This window comes from Electrona antarctica (genome assembly GCF_951216825.1).
Source record: "Electrona antarctica genome assembly, chromosome: 23".
Classification (NCBI taxonomy): domain Eukaryota; kingdom Metazoa; phylum Chordata; class Actinopteri; order Myctophiformes; family Myctophidae; genus Electrona; species Electrona antarctica.
The window spans coordinates 4,296,127-4,314,389 of record NC_136804.1 but is presented as its reverse complement, the minus strand read 5'-3'; the positions used below and the strand labels follow the sequence as shown (position 1 = coordinate 4,314,389).

Genomic DNA, 18,263 nt, shown 5'->3' with positions numbered 1-18,263 from the left:
AGGATAAATCAGTCATCTCCATAAATAACAATGTATAGTCATTAAATTATAAATAATAACATGATAAAGCAATTCATAATTACTTGACCACTTGACTACATATACAAGTACATTGTAGTCAGCTTATAACATATAATTGCAGTGATAATCATGCATGAAATCATAGCTTTTTATAAAGACTTGTATAATGACATATACGGTTAAGTATCATACTATCATAAAAAAGTGCCCTTCTGGGCACAGGTCTCCACAGGAGGATAGGAGTGTGTGATGTTTGGAAAAATGTTTAGGAGTAATATAAACATGTTTTTGTTTGTGTGTGTGTGTGTGTGTGTGTGTGTGTGTGTGTGTGTGTGTGTGTGTGTGTGTGTGTGTGTGTGTGTGTGTGTGTGTGTGTGTGTGTGTGTGTGTGTGTGTGTGAAAAATAAACAAATCATCCAGGCCGTTTCACTCATGTGGATATGAAGAATCAACTGACTACAAGAACCAGTCAAAACATTAATGTTACTGAATTAGTAAAATTGTCGCTAGAAAAAACAGCAGTAAACAATACCCTGACAAGGACAGTTCGCTAAATTATTTTTAAATTCATGGATGAATGAAGGAAGGAATGAATGTTTGCAGGCATTTAGGCCTATGTTTATGATGAAAAGGTTATTCTCTTGAATAACATAGGCCTAATGATTATTATCAATACATTTATATTATATCCATATTATCCAGCAATATGAAAACAGAAAACAGTGCACCACCATGACAATATGAAAACATCATCAGCATTAACCATATGAATCCCTGCTATGCCTGGGGGGGAACACACCAAAAATAGCCGATCTATAAGCAACGTCTATCCGATCTATAAGCAATCTATGGCCGATCTATAAGCAACGTCCGTATTGTGAGCTTGTAGATCGGCTACTTTTGGTAAAGAATTACCAAAACTTTTGGTAAAGAATTACCTAAAGTAGCTGATCTACAAGCTCACAATACGGACGTTTGGTGTTAATAGAAACAGCAGTCCAATAAATTACTATCTAGGGCTTCTAGGCCTACATTATGAGGTTTTAATGTATTTATCGCAATTCAATGAAATATATTTCATGGCAGGAATTAATGAATATTAATAAAACATATGTTCGTGACACAATTAATGTGTCTCACATGCATGTATTTTGCCTACGTTTGTGATAGAATATAGGTTATTCTCGCAAATATATTCTACGTACAGCAAGCAGCTGATTCCTCTCCTGTCATGCGCTAGGTGATACAATGAATCAGATTAGTACACTTGTTTTATTATAAATAAAATAACACAATCGTATGTCAGACTACTGTTCATAGATTATAGTTCCGCATTCAACACTATTGTACCATCTAAATTAGTGTTGAAACTCAGTGGCCTTGGTGTGGGCAGCTCCATCTGTAATTGGCTATTTGATTTTCTGACAGGCAGGCCCCAGTGTGTACGCATAGGAGAGAGATGCTCATCCACAATTCTCACCAGAACCGGTGCGCCCCAAGGCTGCTGCCTCAGTCCTCTGTTGTACAGTTTGTTTACGTTTGATTGTGTCGCCAGATGTGGGAATAACAGCATAATTAAATTTGCGGATGATACCACAGTGATCGGTTTAATAACCGACGGTGATGAGAGGGCCTATAGGAGGGAGATAGAAGATCTAACTCTATGGTGCGATAACAACAACCTCTCACTTAACACCAATAAGACCAAAGAAATCATTGTAGACTTTAGGAAGTCCAAAGGTCCACACCCCCATTTCCATCAAAGGGTCATCTGTCGACATAGTTGATAACTTTAAATTCCTGGGCATACACATCACAGACACATTCACATGGTCACTCAACACAGAGTACATCCTCAAGAAGGTGCAGCAGCGACTGTACTTTCTGAGGCGCCTTAAAACATTTGGCCTAAGTACAAAAGGACTAGTGAACTTTTATCGCTGTATAATTGAAAGTGTCTTAACTGGCTGTATCAGTGTGGTACGGTAACACGACCGCTCAGGACTGCAACAGGTTGCAGAGGACCGTTAAAACAGCAGCTAAAATCATCGGTAGCACAGAACTACCCAGTCTCCACAACATCTACACCACTCGTTGTATGAAAAAAGCCCACAACATCATCAAAGACACCAGCCATCCCGCAAATACCCTGTGCAAACAATTCCCTTCCAAAAAACGCTACCAGAGCATCAAATCTCGCACCACCCGTCTCAGTAACAGTTTCTTCCCCCAGGCAGTCAGGCTGCTGAACAGCTGACCTTGAACTGTATTGCACTGTATTGTCACTTCACTTTGTGTTTTTGTCTTTGCACTATAGATGTTTGTCTATGTCCTGTGTATGTAAGACTGAGAATGCTCTGAGCAAAATAATTTTCATTCTATTTATACTCCTAAATTAGGGTTAGGGTACCCTAACCCTAACCCTTATACAAATAAACCTGAACCTGAACAAAGTTCAGCAAACTCAAGGAAACCTTTTTGAGCTATGTAAATGGTTTTCAAAGCATGACGAGGCAAATTGCTCCTTCAACCTCACCAGCCATGATGCTTCAAAATGAGCTGTTGGAAATCGCAGCACAAATGCCCCAGGCGCATATTGATTAAGATCAATATCAGTCAGACATTTGCAGGTTCCATTCCAATGGGCTATAACTGCCTTCTAAACGTTGCGGGCTGCGGGTATAGCAACCTGGCTAGTTATTACAAAACATACATTAACCCTTTTGTATGCTTTGGATATTGAAAAAACATGTGTTGCATTTTGTTGCGTTGTGAGCTTGCAGATTAGAAGCATACTGCTCTGGAACTTTGATATGATTCCAAATTAGCAAAGGTTGTAGTTTAGACTGTAAGTCCTCCATCAGTTAATAGTTTATTGTATCTGGCAAATATTGGAATGTGGTCAAAATAATTCAAGACATGACTATTCAGTACTTACACGTTCACAGCCATTACTTTTCTTTCCTTGATGTGTTTTATGTGATTTGTGTTATATTTCTGATGTTCTTGATGTTGTTTATGATTGTTGTTTGTAAAGCACTTTGTAACTATATGTTTGGAAATGTGCTATATAAATAAAATTCATTCATTAATTCATTCATTGCCATCCTCACTCTCCTGGTCCAAGAGTCAGCCACCTGCCACAGGAAAAGGCAGACAGCATTCAATGCATGTCTAGAAAATACCTCATTCACAATGTTCCAGGAAGGGAAAGCAGAACATCTACAACAGGATAAGTCGATTGTTAGCCACAAACCCAGTTTTGGGAAAATATCAGCATCATGATTTGGGTTACGTCAAATATAGTTTGTCATCATTGATTTAAAATGGATAAAATGTCATCATTTAAGAACCCTGAGGAATTCTGCACACAATCTTAGCTAAACATTACATTACTTACCAATCAGGGTGTCTCCTTTAACATCTCAAACATGGTCAGGAAGTCTATTGAGAGACAAACCAAGGTTAATAATTATGACATATTTGCATAATCACAAACACAAATAAATCTATTACTTCACTAGAGTGCATCTAGGCTACACAGAATCTAGTAAAGTAGTTCCATCACAGGGTCAACAAACAGTGAGAGAGTTCACAGATTAAATTGCTGTCATGACCTTTCAAGACTGGTCAGAATATTGTTCATCATAGCCTATACTGTAAAATTAACACTGAGGAAAAGGTTGGAGCAGCATTTACTGCATTTAGTGTACAACGCAGTGTCTTTGTTAGGATAATAATAGTGACACATGCATAAACCGCGTGCGTGCGTGCGTGCGTGCGTGCGTGCGTGCGTGCGTGCACACACACACACACACACACAGGGCCCAGGGGATTCCATTGTCTATATTGGCTTTCAGAGACCCTCAATGGTCATCTTCTATTGGTTACTGAGGTGCAGCTTCGACTGAAGCTTCTCATCAAAGTCCCTGTGGAGGACAAATGGACAGAAGAGAAGGGAGTGGGGCGGATGAGAGTTGAAGGAGAGACACAGTGACGAGACGGGACCGCGTATATCTATTCTACGTCCGAGCATAACATGGTAACGCCCCGCCTGCCTCTGATTGGCCTACCGACCCTACCGACACTGCCTTTCTAGCCCGTCTAGCCCCCATGGTCTCACCAGACTGTCCTCCGATACGCCAGGTTACTCCGTGGTGGGAAATAATTCAAGTACAGCTTTATTGGCACGCGCGACAGTAACTTGCAACTTTAATTTTTGTAGAAGAGACAAACTAATAACTAAACTTGTGCCGTTTGCTTTGATTGAATGTACTATGGTTGGATTTGGCTGTGTTCTAAATTAAAGTGTTAGTGTTAAACTAAATACTATTATACTAAAATAGATAAAGATCAGGGGAAAAGATAACTTTTTACAGTACAATAATGTTTAAAGTTTACACATGTATACAAATAAACAGGCCAACGGCATAAACAATATTAGTTTGCCTGTCTTCTACGAAAATAAAAGTTACTGTCGCTCTTGCCAAGCTGTCATTCTCTTGTATTATAACCTCGCGCAGCGGACTAACCAGCATGTATCTTCCACCTCGGAGGAAACTCTGGTAAGGCCGGCAATGTCGGTAGGCCAATCAGAGGCAGGCGGGGCGTTACCACGTCTATGCTCGGACGTAGAATAGATATACGTGACAGGACCATTACAGAGATGTTTGCACCTCCGGTGATTGGCCTGCCTGCACCTGTCGAAAAATAAATAGGTGATTAATAGATGATCAGATTAATAGACAAGTATAGCATTACGCTGCCATGGACCCTGGAGCCCCATTCAGAGTATAAGAAAAAAGAGGAAAGGTGGAGCTGAGAGGAGGGACAAGAAAGAACACTCGCCTACATCCTTTGCATGCACCTGGAAAGAATCATCTTTTACTGCAAATCCTGAAAATACATTTCAATTGGCCCATTGGGACACCTTTCTTGAGTGGCTTAGGATGGTATAATAACTGACACTGTCACCATAGGGCATTATGATCCGTGGGCTTTCTGTACAGATTCAATCTATTGTTTTCTTTGATAACCAGTATGTCAAGAAAATGCATACAGGTCTGATCAGAGGCTATGGTGAAGGGAACTCCCAAAACTGACAAAACTTTGAAGGGAAGTTGTATTTATAAAAGGCAGTTTCCGAGTATAGCAAAGATGACCGTCAGCTCCAGAGACTACGCCCCCACCCTGAGTCTCGCCCTACCTTGGGTTCCTCACTCCACTCCGCATTCATCTCATTCTGTTTCAATAAACTGTTAATCTTGAACGAAGGTGTGGTCTCTTACTAAGTGAACTATCCCTTTAAGGAAACCATGGACAGCTGTCAACTCAGCAAGGTGCTTCCATAACTGGATATGTGACTAAAAATATGAGATTAAAAATCAGATTACTATTTTAATGCAACCCCCCTGGATTAAACCTTGAAGATTTCACAAGATACAGTGAAATGATGTGGTATTTGAGCCACGTACCACCATGACATTTAGCCCCGCAAACCCAAACCTAAAGGAATATTTTGTTATTGTTGGATAAGATTTTGCCCACAATTCCATGCTGTATTGATCATAGGAGAGATAAAAGCCAAATGTTAATTAATAATTACGATATTCAACATTCTCTAATTGTGTAGACTTCTTGTAGTAATGTCTTCTTAAGTAATGTTTAACTCGCAAAATGTCTTTAAGAGAAAATGTCTTTAACTCAAGAGTTAAAGACCTATAAGGATCCATTTGGTTACCAACTTTCCATCATTTAGCTGGGGACCACCTGGAACCACCTCCAAGGACCACTGGTGGTTCCCGGAGCACTGTTTGATTGTGGTGTGATTTGGTTGGTTCAGAACTCCAGATGCTGTACAACTCCTTGACATTTGTACACAAGGGGGTACTAAAGAGCTTTGAATGTCTTCAGAGGCAGCATGGTCTCCTGACCTATAGGGCATAGCCCATACATGGGCAACATATTGCCAGAGGGCCGGACCAGGGCCCTTTGACCATCTCAATCTGGCCCTCAAAGTCCAACAAAAACAACCCCCCCCCCTCCCCCCATGCATATCTGCATTCCATCTGTATACTCCAAATGTTAAATGGTTAGAATGTAAGAGTGAAACTGTATAGGCCTACATTTATAATGCATAAAATGCAATGAGTTTTCACTAGGAAAGACCATGAGAACCTTTTAGATGGTTTATTGAATAGACGTGGAGTGTGGTCGTTTATGGACACGTCGCATGGGGGGGGGGGCATGGGACGTGAGGCATAAACGGCCACGGCAGGACAGATGAGGGTGAAGCCAGCATGGTCATCGAAGGTCATCACCACACGCAAGCGTGCGGTGTGCGGCTTAGATGGCCAGGGGCGGGGGATGCCATAACGGGCCTGATCATCCAAGGTCACGACCTCACGCAAGCGTGAAGTGTGCGGTTTGGGTGGTCGGGGCACGCATGACATGTGGGGCGCCGGCGTGACCATCCAGGGGCATCACTACTCGCGGACGCGTAGCATGCGGCTTGGATTGTCAGGTCGGGGGGAAGGATGCCATTAGAGGTGCCCAGCAAGAACATCGAAGGTCATCACCGCACGCGAGCGTGCAGTGTGCGGCTTAGATGGGGCGGGGCACGAATGACATCGGGGGTGCTTGGTCATCGAAGGTCATCACCACACGCAAGCGTGCGGTGTGCGGCTTAGATGGTCAGAGCACGGGAAGTGGGCGTGGGGCATGAATGACGTCGGGGTGCTTGGTCATCGAAGGTCATCACCACACGCAAGCGTGCGGTGTGCGGCTTAGATGGTCAAAGCACGGGACGGGGGTGCTTGGTCATCGAAGGTCATCACCACACGCAAGCGTGCAGTGTGCGGCTTAGATGGTCAGAGCACGGGACGGGGGTGCTTGGTCATCGAAGGTCATCACCACACGCAAGCGTGCGGTGTGCGGCTTAGATGGTCAGAGCACGGGACGTGGGCGACAGGGATTAGGTCCGAGGGGGCGTGGACCCAGATACTTTGGCTTAGGGGTCGAGGCGAGCGCCTGTGCGATTGTGTAGGAACCCCAAAAGTATCTTACCCTTGGATTACGAGACCATGGAGAGCTGGGCATTGTGCAGGTCCGGGGCGTTGGTGCGGATGTAGCCGTGGTAGGCCTGGGACGACCACCGGCCGAGGATTTGGATCACGTGGTCGGGAACTCCCTTGCTCGAAGCTGTGGATGCTGCTCCGATTCTGGAGGAGTGGCCTGAGAAGTGCTCTGGGGAGATTCCCGCTTTGGTGAGGACCAGGCGGAGGTGGGAATGGAACCAGGTGCGGGTGGCGACTGAACCGCTGTTGGTTATGAAGAGGGGATCCGATGGTGTAGCGTGTAAACTGGTCCGTTGCTGTGCTTGATGGTGAAGATGGGGGAGGAGTGCTGTGGATGGTTAGGTCGGCCAGCCTGGGATGGAGAGCTGGGTCGAACCTGGAGTTGGAGGAGGTAGACTCCGAGCATCTCAGAAACCCAAAGAAAGCTAGAAGGAACATGGCCTCGAGCGTGGCGTCGGTGTGGGGGTCCGAGTAGCCTGTGCGGAGGATGTGGACGCAGCTGGTTAGGATTTCGGCTTTGGGGGGTTGGCGTTGGGGGGGGAGTTTTGGCTCGATCCTCTGGAAGCCTTTGAGTAAGAGGGTGATCTGAGGATGTTGTATGGATGGATGGGGAGAGCCGGTAATGAGTTTGTGAAGAAGTTGATGCCGCACAGGTAGACTTGGATGGTTGATGACCTGGCGGTTGTGGAATGGAGCTAGCTGATGTAGGAAGAGAGGGTGATGGGGTCCGAGGATGGGAAGTGGACGTGGAAGAGGGTGTGGAAGGACTGGAAGTTCTTCCAGGCTGTCCAGTAGGAGGAGAGGGTGGATGGGGCAATGCCTTGCAAGATCATGTGCCGGGAGTGAGTGAGGAGGTGGTGAAACGGATGGTTTAGTGGAAGGTCATTTCCGAAAAGGGTGGAACCGGGTTTGGTGTCGGGTCGGTTTCTGGGAAAAGCGGGAAGAGAGTCAGCGATGGTGTTCTTGTGACCGGGGACGTGGGCTGCGCGAAGGATGAAGTTTGTGACGGTTATCCAGGTGAGTCTGATGGATGTTTTGCTTGTTTGTCGGTGCAGTTGAGGCGGGTGTGAGAGCTGCCACAGAAGGAACATATGTGGAGCATGCGGCAAGAAGACAGGTCGCAGCCGCCGTCGTTGTAGTTGTTGCACAACATCTTGCTCCCTACGAACACGAGCGGACGGCCGCGCCTGTCTCTGGCTTTGGTGGCGTCGGGAAAGACTTTGCTGGAGGTGGTGACGCTGAGGAGGGAGGGGATGGTGGAGCTGGTTTGGTGTGAAGCGTGGGGGCGGGGTTCTGGGGCTATGAAGGTGCAGAGGGTGGTGGGATGGGTGGGGCAGTTGCAAAGACTGCAAGCTTCTGATGTTTTGCCGGCAAAAATCCGGCAGTACAGCTCCAGATCGAGGGAGCCCCAGTAAGTGCCGGAGTTGAACTGCTGGAGTCTGGAGGCGGCCCTGGCGGAGAATTGCCGATGGTACTCGTAGAAAAGGCTGCCTCCGAAACGGGCGCAGAGGTCCATGCACAAGTAAAGGTGGTCATCAAGCTCTTGGTGGCGGGAAGGATAGGTGGTGCAAAGGATGTCGCGAAAATGGAGAAGGCCAGAACGAACTCGGTGGGTGTGAGGACGGAGGAAGTGGATGGGGAGAGGTCACGGAGGGTGATGGAGACTCCTTCTACTGTGACAGATCGATGTTGGGCAGTGCTGGCGGAGGGGCGGATGAGGGAGGAGAGGTCAATGTCCATGCCTTGCAGAATTTGGGATCGGAGGGCTGGGGAGACCATGGGGGCGTTGAGGGCGATGGCTGATGGCGGGACGGGTGCTGGCATGGCTGTAGCGAGGGAGAAGGAAGGAGGGGGGGGGGGGTTGGGGAACACTGGCTGGGGGGGAGAGAAGACATGTTAAAGTGTGGGACACTGGGCGCTGCTGGGAGATATCCTATGGTGGCTGGGGGACATCCTGGGGCCGCTGGGGGACCTCCTAGGGAAGATGGAGCCTGAAATGGGAAAGATAGGTTGTACTGGAGGAGGGAGAAGGTGGGGTGGGGGGGGTGGAGGTGGGGTGCTGCGGCCTGCTGGAAATAGGAGGGAGGGACAGGTGGGGCAGAAGGGAGAAAACCAGGTGGAAGTTGGATTAGTTTTGTAGTGTGTGGTGGATGGAGGATACTGGCTGTTTGCATGGTGGAGGAGGCTGAAGTGGCTGGAGCTCCTTTGGTTGAGTGATGGGAGTGGAGATGGTGGGCGTCTGGAGAGAATGAGTGTATCTGGAATGTCGCTGTGGCAGCGGAACGCTGCGTGACGTCACCGGAGCGGGACGGAGCCGCCGACTTTGTGTCGACGCCGCCACGCGACGTGGCAGCCCGACGCGAGGAGTTTCCGCGACGCGACAGCGCCGCCTACCGCGTGACGGCGTCGCCACTCGGCCGAGCGGACGCCCGTGGAGCGTCTCCTGGGCTGGGAGGATGGCGCGTGACGTCACGGCTGCGCGACAGACCCACGTTGGCTGAGGCTGCTGTTGTTGTTCCGCTGTTGCTGCACTGAGCGACGCGGGTGGACATGAGAGTTGTAAACAGAGATAGTTTGTTTGCAGAACGGGGGAATGAAATGCCTTTGGCGATGAGGGCTCTTTGTAGGCCGACCACGGTCCAGTCTGAAGCGAGGGTTGGTACTGGTGGATTGGAGCCGCACAGGGAGGCAACGGGATGGCTGGTTGGAGAAGCTGCTGCTGGGGCTTGGTGAACGGGAAGACGGGACGAAGAAGTGCGGGATGGTTGGAGCTGCTGGGCTAGTACCGGGTTCTGCTGGTGATCGTGGCGAGGGGAGCCTATCGGGGAGGAACGTGGACCCTCGCGGAACTCCCGGGGTGTCCGGTTCATGTTGGGCGCGGAGGAACCGGGAGGTACGGTAACGACAGACTTGAGTCTACCGCTGCGTTGCTCCGGAGTGTCGGGCACGACGTCGAGGACGGCGGCGGCGATGGCTCGGTGGGTACTGGTACCGGCGGCCGCGGGTTCGGCGGCGGCGGCGATGAATAGAGCCTCGTCGTCCAAGGCATGGATGTTCAGCAGGTGAGTACCGGGTTCGGTGGCGGCGGCGACGGGGCCGGTGGCTGGAGCCTCGTCGTCTGTGTGGTAAATGTTGGGCAGAGTGACCATTCTGAGGCTGGTGAGATGAGCTAGATAAGAATTAATACACGTATCAATTCTCTTGGCGTTAGTGTGTGCTGTGTTTACTGGAAACTGGCACACTGGCATTTTTTCAAACTTGCGTTTAAATACCCCCGGTGGTAGGTGAGGGAGGAGTGGCCAGGCTGGTTGGAGGTGGGTGAGTGGTTGGCAAGGGTGGCAAGGGTGGAGTTGGCAGTGGCAAACCTCCCGAACCTCAGTTGTTCCAACTCCATTTATAATGTGAGTGCTATTGTATTTTTTTTTAATAATAGGCTAATAATAATAATAATAATAATAATAGTCTACCAAACTCATGCAATCTTAACATAATTATTGTGATTCAAGTATCAATACAATAGCTCAATGTGTGGCCCTACTAACTTTATCAAAGACAGCATGGCCACCCCTGGCCTAGCCGTAGAGCAAAGTGATTTCTACAGAGATAGCATGCTTAACACATGCCCAGTGGTGTCATGGTCAGAGTGACACAGTCAACTCCTCAACACTGCAACAGGAGTGAACAATTCACATGTCCCCCATCTTGACATTTACACAACAACACTATTATACTAGGCCTATACATATTAAACACACAACCATGACAGCAGCCCTACACACACACACACACACACACACACACACACACTTCTATTCTTAAACCCTGGCCTATAACATGCCCCTCAGTACAACAGTCAAAACACGGCTCCTATTATTTAGCCTATATTGTTATGTATGCAAACCAACTGTAAAACAAAGGGGTATGGCCTATGTCAAACTCTTCCAGGAAGAAAAAGAAAGTGCTGTGACTCTTGTATTTCAAATGAAATAACATAGCTTCGGCTTAAATAGAGCCTTAAAATAAAACCATGCATAGCCTATGTGTCCTAAAAACACAATTGTTTATTAGGGAATTAGGCCCCTTGTCACCCTCAATTCTAGCCCTGAAACATGACTGCCATGATAATCATCATGACGCAACTGCAGCCTGTTTTACGCGATCGCTACATTTACAGTCCAAACGTGTATATAAATATTCCGTTTTCAAATATAAAGTACTCACAATTTGTCCCACGGGTGTTAGAAATTTGCTGGTACAGCGATTAGCATTGCTGCATCCCGCGTTGTTTAATAAAAAGCATTTTTATCCAAGCTCCCCGGCTACTTTTCTCAAACGGTGTTCGTTTGGGAAATACAAAGTTGCACACCGGGAGCGCACTCGCCTATTAGTCTGTATTGGCAGTGCTGTCAGCGTGAATATATCGAACACACCCAGTGTTTCAGACTGCCACACTCCTCCCGACCGATAGGGGCGCGTAGTTGAAAGCCAATGGCAAAAAACAGCTCGGATAAAAAAGCTTTTCATTAGACAACGCGGGATGCAGCAATGCTAATCGCTGTACCAACAAATCTCTAACACCCGTGGGACAAATTGTGAGTACTTTATATTTGAAAACGGAATGTTTATATACACGTTTGGACTGTAAATGTAGCGATCGCGTAAAACAGGCTGCAGTTGCGTCATGACTGTCATGATGATTATCATGGCAGTCATGTTTCAGGGCTACCACAATTCTAAAACGCATTTGAGCTTTACATTGATTCGTTCTGTGACAGAGTCTGACTCGAGCGTACAAAGTGAATCATATGTTGAGATAACAACAGTGTTCTATAAGTTTACTTACCGTAGCAGCCCATGGCCTATATCAGCTGCACCTTAATGCACGCTATGGGCTCGAACAAATTAGTCAGTTTAAATAGCCTATCTTTTTTTCCCTGTCCCTCAGCCTTTCAGATACACCACTACTTTTCTAAATGGAAATAGTGCTGGGGTCCATCATCCATGATAACTTCATTGTTTAGAATAGATTGTCGTCAATCCGCTCGACTATTCTCTCTCCTCCTCACTCCGCCACTGCACCATGGGGGAGGGTGGGGGGGGGCGGGGGAGACGACGACAAGTTCGCTGTCCTTTTGACCCAGCACCACTTTTCTGTTTACAAGTGACTGACGGTGGGCTGTTCTCATCAGGCCAGCTAGACCCCCCCCCCCCCCCCCCCCCCCAACGCAGAGAGAGAGAGAGGGAGAGGGAGAGAGAGAGATAGCGGGGCGGGGGGGTTGCCGTGTGTGTGTGCGTGTGCGTGTGCGTGCGCGTGCGTGTGTGTGTGTGTTCTAAATGCAGGGTGAAGTATAGGCAAAGTCAAAGGAACATGGGAAGAGTTCTAAATAGGAGATGGATGTCAGTCAGTCCACACCTGGTTGATTCTAATTCAAGACAGATTCATTCTAATAACAACAAAGGTATCCAAATGGAAAGAAAGAAAGAAAGAAAGAAAGAAAGAAAGAAAGAAAGAAGAAAAACAACTTTCACCGGAGCAGTGGATATATTTCAGTCTTATAGCCTTTTAAAACACAGCAGTACCAATATTTCTGAAATATAAAGTATTTTCGCTCTCTTTCCATTGACCATCATCATCAGTTATTATATGTGTAGGCCTATATTCCATGTTCTGTGTATTCTTCCGTCTGCTCCAGGGTGAGTTGGGCTTTGAGAAGGACTGTCCAACGAGGATCCCTTCTCCTAGCTATTAGGCTTGTATAGCCTACTTGGCTGAAGAAAATCACATTACTAGTAGACCTACAGACTTTGTAGATTAGTACTTTGTAGTACTAGTACCATATGCGGAAGAGCCATTGCTGAAACCTTTGGTCCTGAAAATACCAGTGTTCACATTAACCAAACTACACAAACACAATAGTCAATGTAAACTATATCAATAATGTGAACGATTCTGTGTTCATTCCCTGCTGTAGATCAATGGCTCCATCTACTGGTGGAGTGAATAATCTACATCTATCTATACTAATAACATTCACACGTGTGCAATTGTGTTTAACTCGTTTCATTATCATAGCACCTGTGTATTCTCTGCTGCAGTTCAGCGAGCGAGCACACACACTTCTTTCACTGACGTGAGTTAACCTTGATATTATTTATTCTTTATCTGGCTGTTCTCCTACGTTATTGTTTGACAAAAGTCAAAAAGTTGTGGATCACTGTTTATTCTGTTCGTCGTTTGACAACATGCGAAGAGTTGTGTGGTCTAGTGTTGTCTGTTGTGTAATGCTGTGTTGTGATGTAGGGCGGCTACTTCAGTTGATGAACATTGTTTTAATCATGTTTACATAAATGATATCCATATATTACGTTTGTTTACTTAGAGTGTCTGTGTTTACAGACGTCATCGTTGTTTTGTACTATGGCTAAGCCTATGTAGCCTACTATCTGGATTCCCCCTTCCCCCGTATGTTTATTTTCCCTTTTTACCTCCTTACCTGATTTCCTGTTTTTGAGGGGCACTAGCCCCTCCTATATACAGGTTTAATTAAGACTTGGTTAATACATTGCCTGTCAAGTGTTGACTTTGGTCTGTGCACATGCATGGGTTACACATTTCAGATGAATTTGCACAATATGCTGATCTGCTAATTTAATTGTGAACTTACAGTGTTTACCTGGTGGTATCTTATAGCAGGCCTATCAAATGTAGGCCTACATGTTTTTTAGATGACCTGTTTAGACAACTGCTGTACTCTCATTGGTTCTAAAACCTTTTCATATCAACAACCCACAAATTCATGTATTTGGTGATCTAATCGGACACGCCCACATCGTTGTGAGCTTGTAGATCTGTCATGTTCCAATGTATAGGGTTAGGACTGCTTCAATGGCACCGTCTCTGACATCACTTGTTGACAGACGATAGGATGAGGAATGTGATCGTGGCTCCATATCGTACTTTACAGGGTCTTCAATGTTGTTCTGGCACCATATCGTACTTTACAGGGGTCTTCAATGTTGTTCTGGCTAAAGATGAAGCAGGGACCCCCACTGCTATTGTATAAAACTTGTTATCATAGATAATAGCTGATCTACAAGCTCACGACCAGCAGCACTGTGACACGTGAGCGTCTATCTTTTTTTCTCCAGCTAATGTTTACTGCAGTGCAGAATGGGGATCCTATAGGGTTCAAGTTGTTAATGTAAAACATTAGCCTGCATCCTGCATCCTTAGACTCACTAAATTGAGAATGGACGCAATCATGTCACCCTCTGGGAGTCCTGGGATGCAATGCAGTACTCAGTACTGTAGGCCTACTACTACGTTGTTGAAGTAGGACTCATAAAATGTCCCTGCATGGGACCCATCTAAAAGACCACCCATGGGTCCCAGGACCCATTACATTGACATGCCCATTGCTCTGTGCTCACTGAGGCTCCAGTTTCTTTGCAAGGTTTGCTGCAGTGGTCCGTCTCATCCCTCCATTGTCATGGAAGAGAGAGGAAGTGGGACAGCAGCCACATCATCTCATTCACCTTGACATTGCTTCATGTTGCCCTGTCTGTTGCCCTGTGGCTGTCTTGACCCTGGGGTGGTTTCCTCTGTCCAAATATGTGTGTATTTGAACATGGGCGCTTGTGCTAGTTTCCCCACATACCTGCATGCATGCCCCACCCTGTTATCTCCGTATATGGAGTTATTTGTCAAGCATGCCAAATGAGGCTTTTGTGCTGGTTCTGGACAACCGGAAAAGCAGAGTGTCCACAACCCGTTTCACCCATCTGTCTGTGTCCCTTGTATGCCCATATATGGATATTTCTGTATGTGTCTGTACTGGAGCCTGTGGGGCCTCTACGGCGGTGCCCGTTGGGCACTGGCCTACTTGGAATGATTGCATTTCTGTATGTGTCTCTCTGTGTCCCTTTATTCCTATATATGGAGTTCTGTGTCAGGCATGCCCAAATATGGAGTATGGAGGAAATATGAACAGGCCAGGAACAGTAACATGCCAGCTCCATATATGGACCCTGGGCAGGGGCCCTGTCCAGAGCCCGGGCAGAGGCCTTTTGTGGCGGTTCTGGACAACCGTGGGTCTGACCGACTCGAAGTTGAAGTCTGTTCCCGAGTTACATGGATTACACACATACGCACACATACAGAGACTTGGTGCATTTAAGTCTCTGTACGTCTGTAAAAGAAGTTGAACAAGCATAATGCATTAAGCCATAATCATCTATTTATAGATACTTATGCCTTAATGCATTATGCTTGTTGAATTTCTGTTTTATTCTGTGAAGGAGGGAGCAATCTTCATTCACAACCCATGTCCAGATGTGATGCATGCTTGTAGATCATTATCAATTATTTTCAAATGATTTTGAAAGTTGAAACAAGTGTTTGGCACATCTTTTCAGATGGGGTCAGGGTCAGTTGGAAACTACATATGAATTTGGGGGTTATTATGAGTGCAATTGCGATACCTCAATATTTAGAATAATTAAAGCGTAGCGTTAGTTCATTGCGGCACGGAGGGCAGATGTTTTGTATGTGTGTACATGGTTCCCCCTCATTCATTCCCCCTAGTGATCTATACTGCTTCTTTAAATCTGCTGCCTATATAGGCCAACACCTCATTCCCACAGTGCAATTCACTTAAGCAGCCTCAGCTCACTTCTCTTTCTCTATGCTGAGCTGTCAAGCAGCTTGTGCGCGCCTGCGTGAACATTTTCCAGGGCTTATGGGATATTATTGTATTGTTTGTGATTGTGTTGAATCATGTGTTGTGTTTCATTGTGTTGAATCATGTGTTGATGTGTCATTACTGTTTATTGTTCATGGATCGTTGTATCTTTGGCTCTGCTCTGCACATGAGCAGAGCCACACTGCCATACTGTACTAACATGCAATAGCTTTGCAATAAATGGTCTATGGTCAATCTGAGCCGAAGTGTCTCAATGAATTACATAGTTACATTCACGTTGGTTTATAATCAGTAGAATAATCAAGGTTACTATACCAACATGTCAATCTTTTCAGGGGGAAAAAATCTAAATGAAGCAATACTGCCTCATCAAAATTTGGTTTTTTGAGTTGACTTTATATAATTATTGTCAGATTCTTGCATGAGAGGCGAGTGGGAGAAGGGGTGAAGTTCTTTAGCATACAGTTTGAGGGTCCAATGGAGTTATTATTGTTAGGCTATTTATTTTTGTCAGAAGCCATTTTTAATACTTTTCATTGGTTCAATATTTATTAAACAAACAAATGGAACCAAATAGATACATTGATAGATATGTTTGATGAAAACAAGTATTTTGTTAAAAGGTTAAAGTATAGTATATATGTTATAGTAATCATTGTTATAGTGTGTCTGTTCAGTAACAGAGGTCTTCATGTCTCCCCAGTTCTTTACTAAACAGAATATACATCTGGAGAGAGTACCCATTTATCAGCTTACAGTGTTACAGTTCCAGTGTCATTACTTCCAAATCCACTTGTTTAATATGCATCCTGTGTGAGTTCTCTCTCCTGATTGGTTTTGTATCCCGACATCCCAACCTGAAAATGTGTTTTTTTGTTTAATAAAGAGCTGGAGAGACAAGGAGACTCCTGTTACTGAACAAACACTGAGCATATAGAATATAGAGCTATTATTATTATGTTCTTACACTATTTGACAGGCTATTGGCTCGATCTACAAACTTACAATCCGTCGTTGTGATTTGTAGATTGGCTATTTTTGTTTAACCAATTCTTACAAATTTGAGCATGTTTTACTTTGGTACAGTAAGTACAGTAGTTGTGATACCAATACATTTGTACTTTTACTCAAGAGAAATGTAAATGTATGCGTAGTAGGAGTTATCACTAGAGATGTGTTTTAATGTAATCCATTCATGGAAACTCTCTTCCCTCATGTAACAATGGCCATCCACCCACCTCTGAACCTCTTAGCTCAACCAGAAGAGGGCACTGTTGTACTAAGACAATATCAATGAATACCCAGGTGTGTCTATTTCAGGGCTGGATTCACTTGGTCTGGTTGCTTGTAAACCTTGGTTAGAACAAGCTTTGCAAGCATTGCTTGCATCATCTAAGTGTCTGCAGTTCGATGTGAATAAAAAGTCAGTTTAGCTTTAGATGTTGTAAAGCTGCCACCAACTTTTGCATGCTGTGTCCTTGCTTGCGCATGCGCATATTTCAATTTCTTTATTTGAGTCCACATTAATAAAATGCATTATCAAGGGCACACATGTTTTTCAGTTGCTTCTGATATACCACACACTCTAAACTATGGAAGCAATAGAGGGTATTGCAATAGAGAGTATTGCATCCTTCAAACCAGGAAGTTATGCAGGAACACCTACAGAGTGGCAAAAAACTACTTTCTGGCCTTGACAGCCCATACATCCACACAGAAAAGTCATATCTGATTGCATTAAACAACATTAAACAATGTTAAACTCACTTTGCCTGTTGCTTTGCCACTCGATTTGCCACTCGATGTGCCATTCACTTTAAGCATGCGCATACTCTCTATAGCATTTACATTTAATTTACAGACGTGCTCATTCTATGACACAATTGAAATTATAAATAAAAGATCATTTGATTTTCAATTTTCAAAAAATGCCCTGCTAATTAGTGGAAAATGAAAATGCGATGTGCTTTGCTTTTGCTTCATCTCCAAGTGTGCTCATTCTATGACCGAATGAAAAAGCTAAAGCAAATCATATTGCACTTTCATTTTCAAATCGTACACTTGAAAATTTGAAAATGAAAATGCAATGTTATTTGCTTTTTCTTTTTCATTCTGTCATAGAATGAGCACACCTGGAGATGAAATGTAAATGCTATTGCATTAAAACAAGGCCCCAGACCTCCCAAAACAAACGGGTCAGGCTCCTACTTGGCCTCACCCCCAGAACCCACCTCACCCCTGCCCACTTTGACAGGCTGGAATGGCTTAGGGTCGACGACGAGTACAGCATCTTGCAATGGGTCTGGTCCACAAGATTCGATACACCACCAAGATACCTATGTACCTGTCTAAATACTTCCTTAATGTTAACGAAGTCCACACCCACAACACCAGAGGGAGTGCAACAAACCATGTACAACCCAGATTCGGCACAAACAAGGGACTAAATTATTTTCGCTCCTAT

General features: G+C 45.2%; 1 protein-coding gene across 1 annotated transcript in view; it reads left to right on the top strand.

Annotated features, from left to right (window-relative positions):
- The first annotated feature begins 13,174 nt into the window (after positions 1-13,174).
- Positions 13,175-18,263, top strand: part of LOC306916257 (uncharacterized protein) — a 29,566-nt gene continuing 24,477 nt past the window's right edge. Inside the window, exon 1 of the mRNA XM_079494076.1 lies at positions 13,175-13,228. The gene's annotated coding sequence lies outside the window, so the exon portion shown is untranslated. The remainder of the gene's footprint in view (positions 13,229-18,263) is intronic.